The sequence below is a fragment of the Pleurodeles waltl genome, chromosome 3_1, assembly GCF_031143425.1.
Source record: "Pleurodeles waltl isolate 20211129_DDA chromosome 3_1, aPleWal1.hap1.20221129, whole genome shotgun sequence".
In the NCBI taxonomy this organism is placed as follows: domain Eukaryota; kingdom Metazoa; phylum Chordata; class Amphibia; order Caudata; family Salamandridae; genus Pleurodeles; species Pleurodeles waltl.
Window position 1 is genome coordinate 1,068,260,004 of NC_090440.1, and position 20,157 is coordinate 1,068,280,160.

The following is a 20,157-nucleotide window of genomic DNA, read 5'->3' on the forward strand; positions in this document are numbered from 1 at the left end:
CTCTTTTGCAGACCAGTTTGGCTGCTCTCCCCCATCCTGTTCCACCATCTGCTGAGGCTGATCTCCTCTCTAGGCACATCCATTGGGTTCAGCCCAGGCCACTTCACACTTCATCAAGGCAACCTGGCCAGGCTGCCCGAGGCTGGCCAATCAGATAAGGGCACAACATAGTTGAAACTGGTAACTGTTAGGAAGAGTTCTAAAACTCTTTCTAGGTAAACTTCAATAGTGGCAAATTGTTGTATTTTGTATAACATTGTTTGATACCAAACTTGACAGGTCTACCTCCTTTTTAGTTATATTAATTAAAACAAAGTCTCCCCATTTTAGCCTATGGTGGCTATTCACTACAATGAGGAAACAACAAAATTGGCTTTTTTGTCCTCACCAGGGATTACAAAACATATTTTGTAATGTCCATGCTTATAGTTACACTGCACCCAACCCTGGGAGCACCTAAGGCAAACCTTAGGGGTGACATATATGTTAATACGGTAGTTTAAGACTTTGAAAGTACTTTTAATCCCAGAGTCAAACGTGCATGTAACTTTAGTTTAAAAGCAGCAGGCAAGGTAGGTTGTTAGTTCCAATTATAATTAGCCTAATTTGCATACTCCTTTTAATCTGATCACAGGTGCCCTGGGACTGGTTAGCAGTTCCCAGTGCACCATCAGAGTTAGGAAAACACCAGCAATAAGTGAAAAATGAGGGGAAAAAGTTGGGGGTCTTCTGCAATCAGTCCAGTTTTCTCACACTCTGCCTCTTTCTTCTGCCCTCAGCTGTCTGTTATGTTACCACAGCCTCTCTTGCCTGTCCTGCATGGCTGGTTTGTTGCCCCACCCCCTTTCCCCAGCCATCCATGGTCCGTTGTACTGCCACTGCCCCTCCTGCCTGCCCAGCATGGTCACCTTGTTGCCCCTGTACTTGTTCTCCGCCAGCCTTTTCATGGTGGTTGAATCACCATGAAAAGGCTGGCGGAGAACATGCTTGTAATGAGCATGGTAATGCTGACTTCAGCGCCAACATGGCTGATTACAACCACGACCACCATCATCCCATCCGGATTAAAGATGCAGAGACAGCAGTCTTTTGGCAGTCCGACCACCAAAGCTGTAACCATGGCGGTCACTAGTCAGCAATCAATGACCTATCTGGTCAAGGTGTGTGGCACCTTTCCTGCTGACTGCAGCTCAAGGACTAATCTGCTGGAGGGATGAGGTGAATGGCTTACTAGGCATGAGGTATGTGGGGTGTTCCTCACTGATCACAGTGTAAAGGCTTATTTTCTGGAGTTGGGAGGTGAGTGACGGGCCTCAAGAAACAGACAATTGTTACGTCTGCCAGCAAAGGTGTGCTTTGCTGGAAACTCAAGGAGTCAGGAAGGGTAGTCTTCATGGAAAACAAACAAATGTCCACATATTCAGGCCAATATTTATGCATTTTGTGGTGCAGGGTAGCGCAGCAAGCCACTTTGCTGTGCTGTCTTGCAACAAAGGGATAGGGCAGGAATGGGCCATAGTTATCCAATGTGATACATTCCTTTCCTTTCCCCTATGGCGGCACCCTTTTGGCAGACTAGTGTCAATGCAGGTACCCTTGCACCATTTTGCCTATGCAGGAAGGGGCACCATCCTACATAAAACAATCCTGAGAGGCGTTTTTCCCTTTCTATGTGAGCTGCAGAATGCAGCCCATATAGAAAGAGGAAAACATTTTTTAGAAGAAATACAGTTGTTCCCAGGCATTCCCAGGTATACCAGGCTTGGTAAATCTGGAAATGTGTAAAAAAACATGGGAGTTGCATAGGAACACCCAGACATTGCCCATGGAATGTCTCCATTGCACAGAGTAAGGCAGCACAGTGATTTGCGCTACCTTGACTTACTCCATATTTTTGAAGCCATTCAAAGTCACACAAAGTGGCTTTGCGGGCTTCAAAAATATGACTGAGTGGTTTGCATGTACCTCACTGCATGCTGCAAGCCTGGAACACACTGTTCATAAATATGCCCCACATTTGTTGAAGTAACTAGAAGAATGCACCAGAGATCAACTAATTTATGAGGAGATAGGGGACAAAGCTGATTAGTCAGGTACAAGTCCTCTTTCAATTCCAATTTATACAGAAGACAACATTGTGGTAACATTTTACATTTATTCTTCCCAAATTGTGATTTTGTCAAAAGGAAAGAACTGAGCTGCCCAAAAATGTTTCATCCCTTGTGCAGCATGCAGGCCTGGGGCTTTCTCAACGCTGATGAAGCACCTTAAAATAATACCCACAAGGCAAATTAGACACAGAACAAACAGTGCAAAGTAATCCTGAACCCATAGTAGCATGAAAATTAGAAAATATAGAGTTAAAATACATTCAACACAAAATCACAATAAAAATTAGGGGCAACACAAGTTGAAACCACAACCAAGAAATATAGACAAAATTTAAGTCCCAGTGACAAATCATATCATTTCATATAATTTGATTTCATTTCATATCATATCATATCATTTGCACTAAAGTGTAGTATCAAACGTCCCAAAGCAGAGCTTCACATGTACAGATGGAGTACATTGACATAATTTGCAATCATGAAATGGGCATGAGGCCATGCACCAGAAGAAATTATTTGGTCACAGTGTTAAGCATAGTATGAGTAAGAACACTTAATATGCACATATTATAAACAAATTTGATTACAAGTAAAATGTAACAAAGGTGCATACTTCATCCAAAGGTAGGTGAAAATGTGGTATGAGCATCACAGTAGTTGTTATGTTGTCCAGGCCAGATGGAACATACAGGGAAAAAGGAGAAATAAAGAATTGTAACTAAACAAAAAGGAGGGAAAGGAAATAAAGGGGAAAGATAGAGACAGGTCACGTTACCCAATTATATGAATGTATTCAGGGAGAGAGGAAAAAAGAGGGGGGGGTTTGCACACCTGGTGCCATTCAGGAAGCAAAAGAGGTGTACCCTAAACCTGTTAAAGATCATATAAGATAAGCATTACAAAATCTTACAAGGGGTGTAAAAAGATGGTAAGCAACAACTATAATGTGAGGGTAGAGGGACCCTCAAATCCCTGATTGAAACAACACATAGCGTCCCACAGTGTTCATGAGTGCGCCCCCTAAGAGAAGAAGTTTGAGTACCTACAGTCCAAGATTACAACAGTGAGGGCATGTGAGGTCCCCAGACTGTAAAGGTGAGCATTCAGATTCTAATGAATGGTAATGAACCATGGTAAAAATACAACTGGTGTATGGGGGATGTGGGGGAGCCGCCTACCGGTGACAGGGAAGGAATTATCTGTCACCGGTAGGGCCTACTGCCATAGTTTTCGTGGCGTTGTTAGCAGCATGAAAACAATGGTGGTAGGCCGGCTCATAATGCCATGGGTGGTACTTTTTCGGCCACCGGGCTGGAGATAGACATCTCTGGCCCAGTGGCTCATACCGTCATGGCGGTATGAGTGGAGAAGTGGTGGGTTGGCCGCAGCCAACTCACCAATCTCATAATGTGGTGGTATGTACCGCCAGCCTGTTGGCGGGAATACTGCCACATTAACCCTGGTGGTCAGAAGTTCGCCAGGGTCATAATGAGGGTCAATATCCCCAGTTCTTGACATAACTAGAAGAATGCATCAGAGATGAATTAACATGAGAAATAAAATCTCAGGAGTCAACCTCAGAACTGCTTTTCAAGCCCTTACGGATATTGGTAATACCCCACTCCACGGCCTACCAGATTAGCCCCATAGGAGCATCCTACATCCTGCAGCATGTCTCATCCAGGGCCTGAAAAAAATATGATCATATCACCATAATCAAGATTGAACTGAACTGATTCCTTTTGCTGGACAAATACAAAAATTAGCAAAACCATCCCAACCAGCACACCTGCTTATCTTTCAGACAAACACACCATCTCTGATGAGTCTTGGAACACCTGTAGCAAGGGGACCATCAGATTGCAGACAAAGAAGTGTATAAAATGAAAACAAAAACCAAGACAACATGCCTTTTCCATCTATCCAGTCTTGAACAACATCCCCTTACGTACTGGGACTGACCCAACTTTATGTCAATTTAGGAACATTCATCATCTTTAAAGAACTCTATATCACAATGCATTAACCATAATGAACCCATCTTAAGCTTCATCTACACTTCCACATTGATGTTATGCTTGTCTTTGACCATTTGGAGCCTTTTGGCTGAGAATGTACTAGAGAAATACCATGTACATCCATACATACATGCACAACTCAGATTTTAATGAAATGTTAATCATAGCAAACAATATTTAACATGCAATTGCATGTGTGGAGGAGATAAAGAAGGACAATGGACATTTGTGAAGTTTCAGAGTGTCAGAAGGAGAATGGTGAATGATGATCCTAAGAGACGTCTTCAAGGGAACTGTTTCAGATGTGGTAATTTCCAGAAATTGTAAGACTAAGTACTATAAAGGGAAAGTTAGAGAACTTGACCTAGACATTATTCTAGTTGGGTGTTAGATTGGGGAGAGCTAGCACTACAGACTGGAGGTGCCAGTGAAGATGAACCTTTGGATGGTAGGAGAGTGAATGGTGTGAAGGTCCACATGTTGTTTGACGCTGGAGCTAAAGTAACTTTGGTACCAGAGATTTTTTCATATGAACTAAAGGAGTAAGGAAAAGTTATACAAAGCTGGCATCAGCACCATGGCATATGGGGGAAAGACTATTAAACGTGAAGGGTAATTTCTTGATGACTTGAAATACAGCAGTAGGTTTGCTGTGAGTAAGATTTATAGCTCCAGAAGAGAGCCTCATTAGAATCATGAGTTGGCTGCAACAGAAAGCCAGGGGTTTGATTTTGGATCCTAATAATAATCCTCTGGAAAGTTGGGAGAGGCTATTGCTATCAATAATGTTGACGGTACTAGTCAGGATACAGAAGCAATTTCTAGAAGGGTTCCGTGATCAGCTAGGTTGTTTGAAATGCTACATACACAAAACAGCTCCTGAAAAAGAAGCGTAAGCTGTTGTGAGTAAGATAAGAGCTGTATTCATTGTTGTGAGACAAGGGACGCTAGATGAATTGGAAAGACTGAAGAAAAAAGAAATAGTTGAAGAATGGAAGAGGCATACTAATTAGCTTGTGTGTGGATAGCATGCAAACCATCAGGTGGGCAGAGAAACTGTATGAATCTAAGAGAGCTAATTAAATGTATGGTGATTGATTGTGCTGAAACTTAAACATCATTAATAAAAGTGTACTGAAAGAAATGAAATAACATGTGTTTAAAATGTGTAATGCTGAAAATGTGTGCTTTAGAAAATGTGTGCTTTAGAAAACACGAGCACTCTGAAGCAGCCATTAATCTAATTTGACAATAATAATAAATACCTGTCTAAAGAAATGTTATTTGTTGGTTTATTACTAAATGTTTTAAAATATTAATGGTTTAAAACATTATAAAATGGTTATTTCTGTATAATTTAGCACTTGTTTTAAAAAGGCCTCATGTTAGAAATGCAGGTTCTTTGTTTAAACTGCTAATGTCGTGACATTTTTTTTTCTGAGCTTGCTGTAGAAAAGTTATGTTTTTATGTTGCAACATTTGTCTGGTTTCCTGAAGATAACATGTACTCGTAAAAAAAAAAGCTTACTGAATTTCTGAATAGGCTTTATGTGTAATCTGCAACATTTTTATTTCGCCGTGGAAAACTAGTGACAGCATTGAAAAATGATGAACCAATGGTGAATGGAGGAAATGGGAAAATGGATATAGCTGAGAAAGTGGAGTGACTTCAATTGGCTTTTGACCCAAACCACCCCATTATCTAGTTGGTTTCAAGGATTTTAATATAACATAATTAGGTGATGTAAGGGCAGTCAGTTCTTCTCTGTTCCTGGCTGTGTTCAGATGTGTTTTTTATTATTGTTAGTGTAATATTGTACTATGAGTTAACTTATTGCCACTGACAGTTCAGATACATTAACCCCTTTGCTGCCAGGCCTTTTCCCCCTCCTGTGGCGAGCCTTTTTTTGGCTATTTGGGGCAGTTCATGCTTAGGCCCTCATAACTTTTTGTTCACATAAGCTACCCACGCCAAATTTGTGTCCTTTTTTTCCAACATCCTAGGGATTCTAGAGGTACCCAGACTTTGTGGGATCCCCAGAAGGAGGCCAAGAAATTAGCCAAAATACAGTGAAAATTTCGTTTTTTCAAAAAAGTGGGGAAAAGGGGCTTCAGAAGAAGGCTTGTGGTTTTTTCTCTGAAAATGGCACCAACAAAGGGTTTGCAGTGCTAAAATCACCAGCTTCCCAGCTTTCAGGAACAGGCAGACTTGAATCCGAAAACCCAATTTTTCAACACAATTTTGGCATTTTACTGGGACATATCCCATTTTTATGATTTTTGGTGCTTTCAGCCTCCTTCCAGTCAGTGACAGAAATGGGCATGAAAACAATGCTGGATGCCAGAAACTGAAACATTTCTGAAAAGTAGACAAAATTCTGAATTCAGTAAGGGGTAATTTGTGTAGATCCTACAAGGGTTTCCTACAGAAAATAACAACTGAAAAAAAAAAAATGAAATTGAGGTGAAATAAACTGCAACTTTCTCTACGTTTTACTCTGTAACTTTTTCCTGCAATGTCAGATTTTTGAAAGCAATATACCGTTACATCTGCTGGACTCTTCTGGTTGCGGGGATATATAGGGCTTGTAGGTTCATCAAGAACTCTAGGTACCCAGAGCCAATAAATGACCTGCACCCTGCAATGGGTTTTCATTTTATACTGGGTATACAGCAATTCATTTGCTGAAATATAAAGAGTAAAAAATAGCTATCAAGAAAACCTTTGTATTTACAAAATGGGCACAAGATAAGGTGTTGAGGTGCAGTGGTTATTTGCACATCTCTGATTTCCGGGGTGCCCATACTAGCATGTGAATTACAGGGCATTTCCCAAATAGAAGTCTTTTTTACACACTCTCTTATATTTGGAAGGAAAATATGTAGAAAAAGACAAGGGGCAATAACACTTGTTTTGCTATTCTATGTTCCCCCAAGTCTCCCGATGAAAATGATACCTCACTTGTGTGGGTAGGCCTAGCGCCCGTGACAGGTAATGCTCCAAAACACAACGTGGACACATCCCAACAGAGGTGTTTTTTGCAAAGTGCCTACGTGTAGATTTTGGCCTCTAGCTCAGCCGGCACTTAGGGAAACCTACCAAACCTGTTCATTTTTTAAAGCTAGAGACCTAGGGGAATCTAAGATGGGGTGACTTGTGGGGCTCTGACCAGTTTCTGTTACCCAGGATCCTTTGCAAACCTCAAAATTTGGCTAAAAAAACACATTTTCCTCACATTTTGGTGACAGAAAGTTCTGGAATCTGAGAGGAGCCACAAATTTCCTTCCACCCAGCGTTCCCCCAAGACTCCCGATAAAAATGATACCTCACTTGTGTGGGTAGGCCTAGCGCCCGCGACAGGAAATGCCCCAAAACACAACGTGGACACATCCCATTTTCTGACAGAAAACAGAGGAGTTTTTTGCAAAGTGCCTACCTGTTGATTTTGGCCTCTAGCTCAGCCTGCACCTAGGGAAACCTACCAAACCTGTGCAGTTTTGAAAACTAGAGACCTAGGGGGATCCAAGATGGGGTGACTTGTGGGACTCTGACCAGGTTCTGTTACCCAGAATCCTTTGCAAACCTCAAAATCTGGCTAATAAAAAACATTTTCCTCACATTTCGGTGACAGAAAGTTCTGGAATCTGAGAGGAGCCACAAATTTCCTTCCACCCAGCGTTCCCCTAAGTCTCCCAATAAAAATGGTACCTCACTTGTATGGGTAGGCCTAGCGCCCACGAAAGGAAATGGCCCAGAACACAACGTGGACACATCACATTTTTTCACAGAAAACAGTGCCTACCTGTGGATTTTGGCCTCCAGCTCAGCCGGCACCTGGGGAAACCTAGCAAACCAGCACATTTCTGAAAACTTGACACCTAGGGGAATTTAATATGGGGTGACAAGTGAGGCTCTGACCAGGTTCTGTTACCCAGAATCCTTTGCAAACCTCACAATTTGGCCAAAAAAACACTTTTTCCTCTCATTTCGGTGAAAGAAAGTTCTGGCATCTGAGAGGAGCCACAAATGTCCTTCCACCCAGCGTTCCCCGAATTCTCCCGATACAAATGGTACCTCACTTGTGTGGGTGGGCCTAGCGCCCACAAAAGGAAATGGCCCAAAACACAACGTGGACACATCACATTTTTTCACTGAAAACAGAGGTGTTTTTTGCAAAGTGCCTACCTGTGGATTTTGGCCTCTAGCGCAGCCGGCCCCAGGGGGGGGCAGAAATGGGCTAAAATAGCCTAGTGGTTTCTGCCCCCCTTGGGGGCAGATTGACCTAAAATCGGCCGATCTGCCTCCAAAGTGGACAGAAGTGGCCTAAATACAATTTACCCCTCCAGGGGAGCGACCCTTGCCTTAGGGGTCGCTCCCCATCTCTAAAAAAACAAACAAACAAAAAAAACACAAAAAAAATGTTCCCTGGTGCCTAGAGGTTTCTGCCCCCCTAATAACAATAGGCCGATCTGCCCACAGGGGGGGCAGAAATGGCCTAAAATAAATTTGCCCCTCCACCCCCCCCCAGGGAGCGACCCTTGCCTACGGGGTTGCTCCCCTTGCGTGACGGCGCAAAAAAAAAGATCCCTGGTGCCTAGTGGTTTCGGCCCCCAACTGGGGGCAGATTGACCTAAAATCGCCTGATTTTCCCCGAAAGCGGTCAGAAATGGCCTAAATACAATTTGCCCCTCCAGGGGAGCGACCCTTGCCTAAGGGGATGCTCCCCATCTGTAAAACAACAACAACAACAAAAAATCCCTGGTGCCTAGTGATTTCTGCCCCCCTTGGGGGCAGATCGGCCTAATTAAAATAGGCTGATCGGCCCCGCTGGGGGGCAGAAATGGCCTAAAATAAATTTGCCCCCCAGGGAAACGACCCTTGCCTAAGGGGTCGGTCCCCATACGTGAAATTCACGAACAAAAAAAAAATCTCCCTGGTGTCTAGTGGTTTCTGTCCCCCTTGGGGACAGATTGGCCTCATAAAAATAGGCCAATCTGCCCCCAAGGGGGGGCAGAAATGGCCTAAATATAATATAATGGCCTAAATATAATTTGCCCCCTATGGGAGCGACCCTTGCCTAAGGGGTCGCTCCCCACCTCTAAAAAAAATAAAAAAAATATCCCTGGTGCCTAGAGGTTTCTGCCCCCCCCCCCCCCCTGGGGGCAGAAAAGGTCTTAAAAAAAAATGCCCCCCCTGGGAGCGACCCTTGCCTAAGGGGTCGCTCCCTCATGCCAATTTCCTTTTTAAAATTAAATCCCTGGTGTCTAGTGGGTGTTTTGACAGCCGGATTGCTTCCAATCCGGCTGCCAAAACGCAGAGAGAGACTTCAAAGGGAAGGAAATAACTTTCCTTCCCTTTGAAGCCTCTCTTGGCCTCCCCCACGTGATCGGAAGAGAAATGCAAAGCAACTTCCAGCACGATGGGAGGAGGCCCTGTGACAAACAGCGCGCAATTGCGTGCTAACGTCACGGGGTGGGGGGTCGGGGTGGAAGGGCTTCCCCTTCCATCCCTGCCTTGAGGGGGTGGGGGGGGTACCACACAGAGGGAGCACTAGCGCTCCCTCTGGGCTGTGTGCCCAGGACGTAATGGTTACGTCCTGGGCACAGCAGCACTGTGCCTCAGGACGTAACCATTACGTCCTGGGCACAGAAGGGGTTAAGACCAAACATTACTGAACTGTTTTTATATAGTCACTGACCAATGAAGATAACCAGAAGGTGCTCCACTGATGAAGACATCCCTGCCTGCTGATAAAATTTAGGAGAGGTGTAACCAAACTGCACAATTGTCTTTCTTGTTGATTTTTTATGTTTTCTCTTTTAGAAACCCAACCGCTATTTTTGATTAGTCCTATAGTCTTCTTTTCTTTTTCCATAAAGCCCAAACATGCTTATCTGATTTGAGTACTAGTTAGGGATCCCACAATTTGACTGTCCCATATAAATTGATTGTAAACTATTCATCTGCAATAACTAAATGTATTAATCATTTATTTGTTATTGTTGTTATTCTGCATGGTGGTTCTTGAATTCCTAGTGATAAATATTCTGTCCAGATTGCGATTCTTCCAAAGATTTGGTCACCTGTGTTATTCATGTATTTTTATCAATTGGTCTGGCGTTTGCTTTATGTGAACTTAGCATTGTAAATCTAAAGGGCAATACATTTTTGAACTTTACTAAACCGGTGTGGTGATTCTTTGCCACATGGGTCAAGGTGGGTATAAATTACTGACTTCAATATGAAAAGTGATGTTTGTTGAGTTCATTTCATTGCTGTTAACCATCTCACTCCTATCTGAGTCCAAAGATCCATGTCAACCTGTAAGATTAATTGATGGTTACCCTATATGTGTCACCTTATAAATAAATTATCTAAAGACATATATGGCTAGACACACCCACAATAGATATCCCCCTGCAAACACCTCAACTAAGAGCTACCAAGGTGTTTTTAGTGCTGGATATCACTTCAGTCTACCACTAGATCAAGATTCTTGAATATTCTAAGGATTAAACAGCATTTATTGCCCCAAGTGGACTTTTTAGACACCTAATGATATCTTATGGAATTGTTTTTGGTGCCTCAGTGTTCCAGAGAGATATGGCAAAAAAATTGAAAGGGATTTCTGGGGTCAAAGTACATCAATATGGCATTATATTCATTGGTGTCTCTGAGAGAGAGAGACCATGTTTGACAGGAGAAAGATCACGTGTTTAGGTCATAGCTGTACGTATGGAGTCAATAGGCCAAAAGAAGAATTGATGAACACTATACAAGATCTACCTATACCTATGAAACAAAGATGAATTAGTCAGGTTTTTATGCATGACAGAATATTATGATGCGCTCATGCTGCAGTTTCCTGAATGTGCTAAATATTTAAGTTTATTGTTAAGAAAGGTAGCAGAGTGTATTTGCAGAGTGCAGCAAGTAGTTTGAGGACATAGAAGTTGGATTAGCAGAAGCCTCAAGTTTGATGCTAGGGACAAATCCATTTTAGTAACAGATGTCAACTCAAAACAGATAGGAGCAGATTAGAAACAAGGTGATGTTGAGAACTAACTAAACATTATGTTAATTTTGATAGTATTTAATAGTTCCTGAACCTAATGATTAGTTTATTGCAAAGGAAGGTGTATGTATCTTTTTGGAAATAGGGAGATTGAAAACGTTTCTGTGGGGAAGTAGGTTTGTTGTCATAACCAATCACAAGTATTGCAAGAATTTGACTTTGATGTAGAGTACCTTCTTGCAGTTACTAATCTTGTGACTGTCTGTCTCTCCAGGTTGGTTAGGAAAGATAGTATTGAAGGAGGGGGTTGTAGCCGGGTGAATACCTCCCCGACTACATTACCAGCCAAAGCCGGAGCAGAACCGCGCTCCGATACTCTTGGCAAGACGGCGTCTCTGGAAACCGTGAATCCGGACGTCCGAATTCCCGTGAAAATACCTGCTGACTGATGGACGGGGAAACCAGAAGAGGAAAACACTGCCGGTGCAGGGAACCCAGATACCTGGGTTCCCGAAAAATTAAAAAGAGAAGAGGGACTACACGTGGGCGAGGCGGAAGAAGAGGAGGAAGCCGAGGAGCGAGGAGCAGAAAAGGCAGAGCGTATAGAAACCGGAGGAAACGAGGAGGAAGACGACCTTGGAGAAAGGCAGCCATTTGACAGCCAGGGAGACACCACAAGGGGACAGGACAGTCCCACTAAACCCGATCTCCCCGGCTACAGCAGGCACGGTCCTGCCTAAGGGAAAAATTGCGTTATATGGTGGGAAGGGAGGAGGGTGGAGGAGAGGGATAAGGGGGGAAAGAGGGGAGGAGGGGTTGAAGGCTGGGAACTTTGAAAGTGAACTTACCAGAGCACGTGATAGGGTAGTTTATGGCCCTTAAGTAAATTAAAGACACACACAGGTGTAAAAATCGGGACTCTCGTGACCCTGTACAGTCATCTCTACTTTCTTTATTTCTTTCTCCTGGGAAAATACGCACATCCCCATTCACCCGAGCTCCCTCTCTCTCTCTCTCTCTCTCTCTCTTCCTCTACACCCTTCCCACATACTAAAGAATACCAATTACAATACAAAGCCACTACTTACCGGTCTTTTGGTTCCTTTTGTTTTTCGGTCTTTCTGCCAACACCATCACCGAGAAACTGTCGTCAGTCACCAGGGACCCTGAGGAATAAGAACACAAAGGAGATCAACAGCACGAAAGATTTTAGATACTGACTATTATAACTATAATTATCCCACAATAAAAGCACCTATATACATCAACCAATCGAGTATTGTCTTACTCCCTATCGCTATACTCACGGCCACAAGGGTGATTGTGAAAAAGAACTAGAGGATTTTAAGGTTTGTGAGATCTTTGATTGAGTCTAGGTGAAGATGAATGGAAATGTTTATTAAGCTCATATCATCTAGTGCAAGTAGAGGTGTGTTGGTGGATTTAGCAAATCAAGGATACCAAGGGGTCAGTAAAACCTTAAGTAATTACAAGTAACAGGCTCTGCAAGATCAGGATACAGCCCATGATCATGAGGAGGTCACCAAAGAGGGCCAACAATATGTAATTGTATTTGCCAGAGGTTTGCATTGTAAACTGAATTGAAACATGAAATATGACTTCGTTTTACATAATGTATTTAGCAGGGAAGTTCTATCTGGTACAATCTTGAGGGAAAATGGTCCAACTAGTATCACCTGTTTTGGAAGAGTTTTTGATGAAAAGGGGATTTTAGTATCTAAAAAATGTGTGCTCTATTGCTCAGAAATGAATGGTATTACAGAGAGAATATACAATGTGCTCAAGGTGGCCATACAGATTGTGATGGTGAATGGGAAGAATTGGAGAGAGGAAGTAAATTGAAGGGTTAAAGTGCATAGGTTACCCAGCAATTCTCTTGTTGGAACAGTCTAATTTGAGCTTTTCAGAGGAAGAAAATCTGATTATTTATTTTGTCCCATATGGATGTGTGATAAGGGTATAGGTTCTGTGACAGAGATTGGGTTGAGACAGAGAGAGAACTTGGGAAGATCCATGAGTTTAAAAAGTGGTTTGACAAGAAGCATGAAGTGCAAAATGTGAAGATTTGTCTTAGTGATAGGGTCAGAATTAAGAATCCTGGTGACTGAGGAGTCTCGCTTTTGGAATCCGAGTAGAGGTATTGTTATTTAATGTAGTGTAGATTGTGAGCGAGATGCTGGTGAACAAAGTAGAAGTATTGGTATTGAGTCTGAAATTTCAATACCACCTCAGAATTTGAAGAGGAACAATAAAGTAGTGATGACTCCCAAATATTTGCTGCATTACAGTAGTTACATGTGAATGTAAAGTCGTCTTCTATCATGTCATTATATAATTTGGATGTGAGTTAATAAATTCAAGCGTGCCTGGGGTGTTTGGCATTTTATTGTGTTTGCATGTCTGTGTAATTTCAACATCTACCTCGTACAAAGCAATCTTGTGCTTTTGATGTTTTCTTCTTTTAACATGTGTTCTCATTTCCATATTTTACAGGATATGGTGTGTAGTATCTTATGCATAGCAATAAAATGTTAAAACTTTCATAGAAAATGTTATGATGTGATGGAATCAGTTGGTGTGATAGATCAGAGGGACACTGAATAGAGAGGAGTCATGGTACCTGTTCCTGTATGGCGGCTGAGATGTTAAATGAATACACTTAATTTTAGCAACTTCAAGCCCTGCCTTTGTGCTTCTTCCTTGTGCATAGTATCGGGAAAACCTGTTTTACCATAAATGGAAAACAATTAAAGAGAAGGAACAAAAACTTAAATTAGTTCAGGACAACATTTTTGTCATCACCCTCAGCCCTGTCATCTTCCTCCACCGTTGTATCACTGATGCTCATGATCTATACTACAGGAAGTAGGATAGTATTAGGGAAGTAGGATAGAATTATGTTTTTTTGTCTGGTGAACATGAAGAAGAAGGGTGATGCCACTAATAGATTACATTGTTGGGGAGAGGGACTTCCTGACTGGACTGGAATCTGTTCATATCAAGGTTTCACTGCTGATGTTGAAAAGGTTAATGCTTGTTATGTGTGAGTGTAGTCACCTTCCCAGAGCATTCTGCTTATATGATTCTTCCTTCAAATAAGCAAACATCCTGTGTAGATGTCAGCATTTGATTCTTGTGAGTGCTAGACAAAATGCAACTGATTAGTCAATTTTATTTAATTTGTGGATCATCTAGTATGTACCTAATAGACAGTCCGGCCCTACACACATCCCAAATGTTTCCACTGTCTCCATCAAGGAGGAGGCCTCAGATATCATTGCTTTGTAGTTCAAATGTCAAATCTTCTGGTGCATTTGAAGTTTGCTTGTTTTTTTTTTTAATTAATGCATCTTCAGCCATAGTTAAGGGTGTTCTTCCATCTAAGTTCACTTGAAACTATCCATTCTGTTTAAAACTAAGCATCTGTGCTGATCTCCCGCATGCAAGATTTGAGGTATGAGTGGACTGAGTTGACTTAAAATGTATCTTTTGCTAAAGAGTTCCATTTGGTTTTCAAAGCTTTGGATTGTATTTGAAGACATGCCTTGTCTGACTGAAGATATTGTAGGTTGGATTCAGATGTGGGGGTGTTAACCACCAGCAATTCCTTTTTACATTTTCTTGTGTCCCCTGTGATTACCACTAGGTAGAGTCCCATTGAAGATTTACAGGGCAGAAGTTCCATTTGGTGCCAAGTTCTCAGAGTCACATAAACTCTTCTCTCAATCACCTGCTCTGTCCACCATTCTCCTTCTGACACCTGCTGTGCTGCTTGCTTTCCTGATGTAGAATGTATTTAATGGGTACAGTCATCAAAGGCCAAGTAGGGAGGGGGGTGCTAGGTACTTTTGCTGTAGAAAACAAGATTGTTTGCTTCTACTGTACTGAATTGCTTCAGTGATTATCAGTACTAGGCATCTCCACACTTTGGCCCTCATTACAACCCTGGCGGTCAAAGACCACCAGGGCTGTTTTGGAGTTTGTACCGCCAACAGGCTGGCGGTACAAACTTGGGCATTATCACAGCTGGGACTGGCGGTTTCCCGCCACTCTTGTCCCGCCGGTTTCCCGCCACTTTTGTGCCGGCCGTTGTACTCCCCCCGGGCAGCGCTGCCCAGGGGATTACGAGTCCCCCTCCTGCCAGTCTTTTTATGGTGGTATGAACCGCCATGAAAAGGCTGGCAGAAAGGGGAGTTGCGGGACCCCCTGCCACGGCCCCATGGAGCTTTTCACTGTCTGCATAGCAACTGCACCCGTCGCTAGCTGCAACACCGCCGGCTCCCGTGTTGCGGCCGAGATCCCCGCTGGGCCGGCGGGGATCTCAAAATAGACCCCGCGGGAGTGCGCCCGCATTGGCGGCCACCCGGCGGTTTCAACTTGGCGGGCGGCAAAGTTGAAATGAGGGCCTTTGTCTTTTCCTCTGTGGCAGTTTTAGAAACTATGGCAAGGCACTATATTTGTGCGGTATCTTTGATAATAATAAAATAAAATGATGTCTGTGTGCATGCTCCCTGTACAGCTTCACATCTGAGACAAGGATTCACCAATCTGGACATCTGATGCATGAAAATCTGGGATAACAGTTATGCCACAAAGCATGTACCCATTCAAGGATGGGATTGGAATGCTCGGGATTGGTGCTACCACTATCGAGATCCTAGGGCTAGTGGCTTATTGGTTTATTCTTTAAAGCACCACATTTGACCCACAACAAGGAGGTACACTGCTTGGAACAGAAAAGGAAATAACACTTCCATGCATGATAAAATGATAACATCCTACCCATCAGAGACTGCTTGTAAGAAATTGTAGTACAAGTTGAGGGGGATGGGATCCCTCCTAAAATAATATTCGCAATCCTTGTCAGGTGGAATTGCTAAAGTCCCTAAATAAATCTGTGCTCAACCCTCTGGTAGATTGGCCCAGAGCTGAAAGGCTTAACACAGAGGAAATGTGTAAAGTATTTATGCAGTACTCAAACAGCAATAAACAGCAAAAACACTGCTCAAGAAAAAATCTAAACAAATTTGGAAAAACAGAGAGTATTTTAATAAATAAAATCACATCAAAAAGATGAAATCCACTTGGTAGAACTGAAGGTAAAAACAGTACAAAGAAGCGTAAAGCACCAACCTCAGGTATCTAGTTGCCCTAGACCGGGTGAAAGTCAAGAGTTAAGACTCACTGCATTGAATTACCAGTTAGATACGGGAACCAGGTTTGTCTGAGTTTAAATTTTTTTTTGGACTTAAAAAGTTATTTGGAGGTCGAAAGTCTTCATCTGGTTCAGACAAGGGGCTTGATGATGCTGAGGAGTCACAGCGAGAGGACTCTGAGTAATTCATGGAGGGTGTCCGCATTGATGCTTGTCGTAGAGTCCAGTAAAGCTTTCAGGTAGGCTGAGAGTATTGGACTCTGACTATGGTCAAGGGTCCAGAACCTTGGGTTAGTACTTCGGAATCAAGACTCACTCAGACAGAGGGCTTACAGAGAGGACCAAGTCAGGTCAAGTTAGGAATGGTCTGCTGAAAAGAAGGAAAAGGTTTCTGAAGGCTTGTTGTGGCCCAGTAACTCAAACAGGAGGCCGATCAACCGACCAATTAAGACACTTCTGAGGTCCTGGAGTCAAGGCAAGCAGGTCCAATCTTCCTTCTGTTTCTTGAGACAGCAGGGCAATCCTTCTTCTAATTTTCTCAAGTCCAGGAGTGTTCTGAGGTGGGTTACAGTTGATGCCATGTTTCTGCCCATTGCCAGCCTGTGGTTGTGGGACAATCCTTTGTCCGTTCTGTAAACAAGTTCTAGACAGCTACCCTCACACTCCCACTGGGTTTCGAGTCAGCCTGATTAGAAAAGAAAAGAAAGATAGGTCTACTTGTGAGCTTCAACAGCCAGTAAGAGCATGGCATCCTTTGAAGCTGAGGACGGGACTGCGCACTGTCCCTACTCCACCGGGCATTAAGTAGAGCAGTGGTTTTCTCAGGAAAAGTGTTTCACAGTGTTAGAAAATGGCCCTCTCTCAAGGGTTACCCCAAATGTTTTGCCTTCCTCCTCCCTTATTTTTACCTCATTTTTGTTGGCTTTAGGACTCTGGGCACTTTACCGCTGCTAACCAGGGCTGAGATGCATGTGCTCTCTCCCTAAACATGGTAACATTGGCTACTACCCAATTGGCATATTTAGTGTACTTGTAAGTACCTTTTAAAGTTCACTCTATGTGTTCTGGGCCTGTACATTAAATGCTACTTATGGGCCTGCATCACTGATTGTGCTAACCAAACACGTAGCCCCTAACCATGTCTCAGGCCTATAATGCAAGTCCTGTGAATGAGGTTTCACTGCCACTTTGACTTGGCATTTAAAACTACTTGCTGAGCCATAAATTCTCCTTTTATTGCTTAGAAATCACCCATAAGGTAGGCCCTGGGTAGCTTATTGGGCTGGGTGCTATGTAATTAAAAAGCAGAACACAGACTTGTAATTGTTACTTGTGCTAGTAGTGAAAAACTCCCAAAGTCATTTTTTCACTATTGTCAAGCCTGCTTCTCTCTTAGGCCAGCAATGGAAATTCCCTTATCTACTTTTAAGTAGTAATTTCTGATCTGAAAGGAATAGCATTCGCATGTTTAGTATAGTTAGAATGGTAGTGAGAAATTCTGCTTACTGGTGAAGCTGGATTTAACATTACTATTTTAGAAATGCCAGCTTTAGAAAGTAGGCATTCCTCTGCACTTACTGCTCGCTATGCTTTACAGCCTATCTCCAATCCATGTCTGGTCTGTGCTGGTTGACATTGCACCAAGACAGCCAAAAACACAGAACACTCAGCTGCATCTGTATTCATCTGCATACTAATGGGTCTTCCTGGGCAGGAAGGCTGAAGGGTCTGTCAATTGTACTTCAAAAGATAGTGGCTTGACTGCACACAAAAGGACTGATAACTCCCCCCCATGATCTCTTGGAAGGCAGGACTGCGTTGAGAGGGAAACTAATGCACTTCAAAACCACTCTTTGAAAACTCCTTCACTTCAAAGACACATTTGTATATTTTTACTGGGCCTGTGACCCCTAAATTCAGACAGGTCTAGACCTATACCTGTACTATTTCAGAAAGACTGCAGTGCTGCCCAAGGAACTCAACTGGACTGTTTTTTTTAAGAGGACTGCTCTTCTGCTAGTTGCCCTGCTGCCTGCTGCCTGCTGTCTGCTGCCAGCTGCTTCTTGACTATGCTTGCAGGACTTAGGCCCTGATTTATCCTTTTTGGTGCAAAACTGCACTAACACAGTTTTGCACCAAAAAGTTTAGCACCAGCTTGCACCATTTCTGTGCACCAGTCTGGCACCATATTTATAGAATGGTGCAAGTGGGTGCCAAGGGTAGGCTAGTGTAAAGAAAAAATGACATTAGTCGGATGGGAATGGGGGTATGGAAGAAGGGGTTTTTGCACCAAAAAATGACATTAGGCAGGTTAGAGTAAAACAACAAATGACTCTAACCTGCCTAGAGTCATTTTCTGACACAAAACCATCCATACCACAGGAATCCTGTCTTAGAAAAGACAGGAGTCATGCCCACCACCCCAATGGCCAGCACAGGGGACCAGAGTCCACTGGGCAGGGCGTTTGCACCCAGTGCCATGTATCGGGGCCCATTTTAGGGTGCCCTATGGCACTTTAAAAAATAAAATAAAATATTTACCTGCACTTACTTGGGATGGGGTCCCCTATCCTCCGCTGTCCCTCTGGTGTAGGTGGGGGTGTCCCTGGAGCCTGGGAGGGCACCTGTGGGCATATTCCTAGGTAATCTGCCATGGAAATAGCCCCACAGGTCCCATAATGCCTGCCCTGACCCAGGCATAAAGAATGGGGCAAAGGAAGCTTTGACCCCTCCTCCATCATGGGCACCAATTTTGCACAAGAGTATAAATATGGCATTAAGGCCATAGAGGCATTTATTGCACTGAAATGCCTACCTTGCATCTCATTAAGGCATGGTTGGTTTCCACGTCCCAAAAATGACTTTAACTCCATAAATTTGGCGCTAGATGGGTCTAGCGCCAAAGTTTAAGTATGGAGTTAGTTGTGAACCAAATTAGAGTTTTACAAAATGACGCTAGTTCGGTGCAAACAGAATATAAATATGCCCCTTAGTCTTCTCACCACAAGTGATCTCCAAGGGATTGTCAGCTTGCTTCCTGTTAGGAAGTTTGAGGGCCATCAAAGACTTCACCTAAAAGAGAAAATCCATTCCTCAATGCACTGCACCAGAAAAATCGAGACAACGCCTGTCTTGCAGCTAAAAAATCAACGCAACACCTGCAGGATTGCGCAGTGCCTGTCTCACAGCTGAAAAGTCAACTCAACGCCATAGAATCAATGCATCACCTCTCTTGTGTCTGAAAAATTGATGCAGCACCTGCAGAATCAACACATGCAAAAAGAATAGTTGTTGAATGGAATGCAGACCAAATCAAATAGTCACCCCCAGTCACAGATCTGGGTTTAATCCATTAGTTTCTTTGCTCACCATGCCATTCCAGTTTGGACCCAGCCATATGCAAATCAGTCTTGACCTTGTTCCGCATGGGTACAGTCCAACCCGAACTGCCAGGCCAGGTCCTCCCTGGACCAGAAACAAGCATCCTAGGACTGGTTTCAGGGTATCACCTATCTTCAGCCAGGCTAGCTTGAATCTGGTGGCATAGTGAGCACGGGACCCATGTCTGGGCATACCCTTCCCACTTGAGGTGACAAATGCAAAAAGAACAGTTGATGGATGGAATGTAGACCAAACATTCACCCCCAGTCACAGATCTGGGTTTAATCCATCAGTTTTGTTTGCTCACCATGCCATTCCAGTTTGGACCAAGCCATATACAATTCAGTCTTGATCCTGTTCCCCATGGGAACAGTCCAGCCCAAACAGCCAAGCCAGTTTCCCTGGACCAGAAACAAGCATCCTAGGACCAGTTTTGGGGTATCACCCCTCTTCAG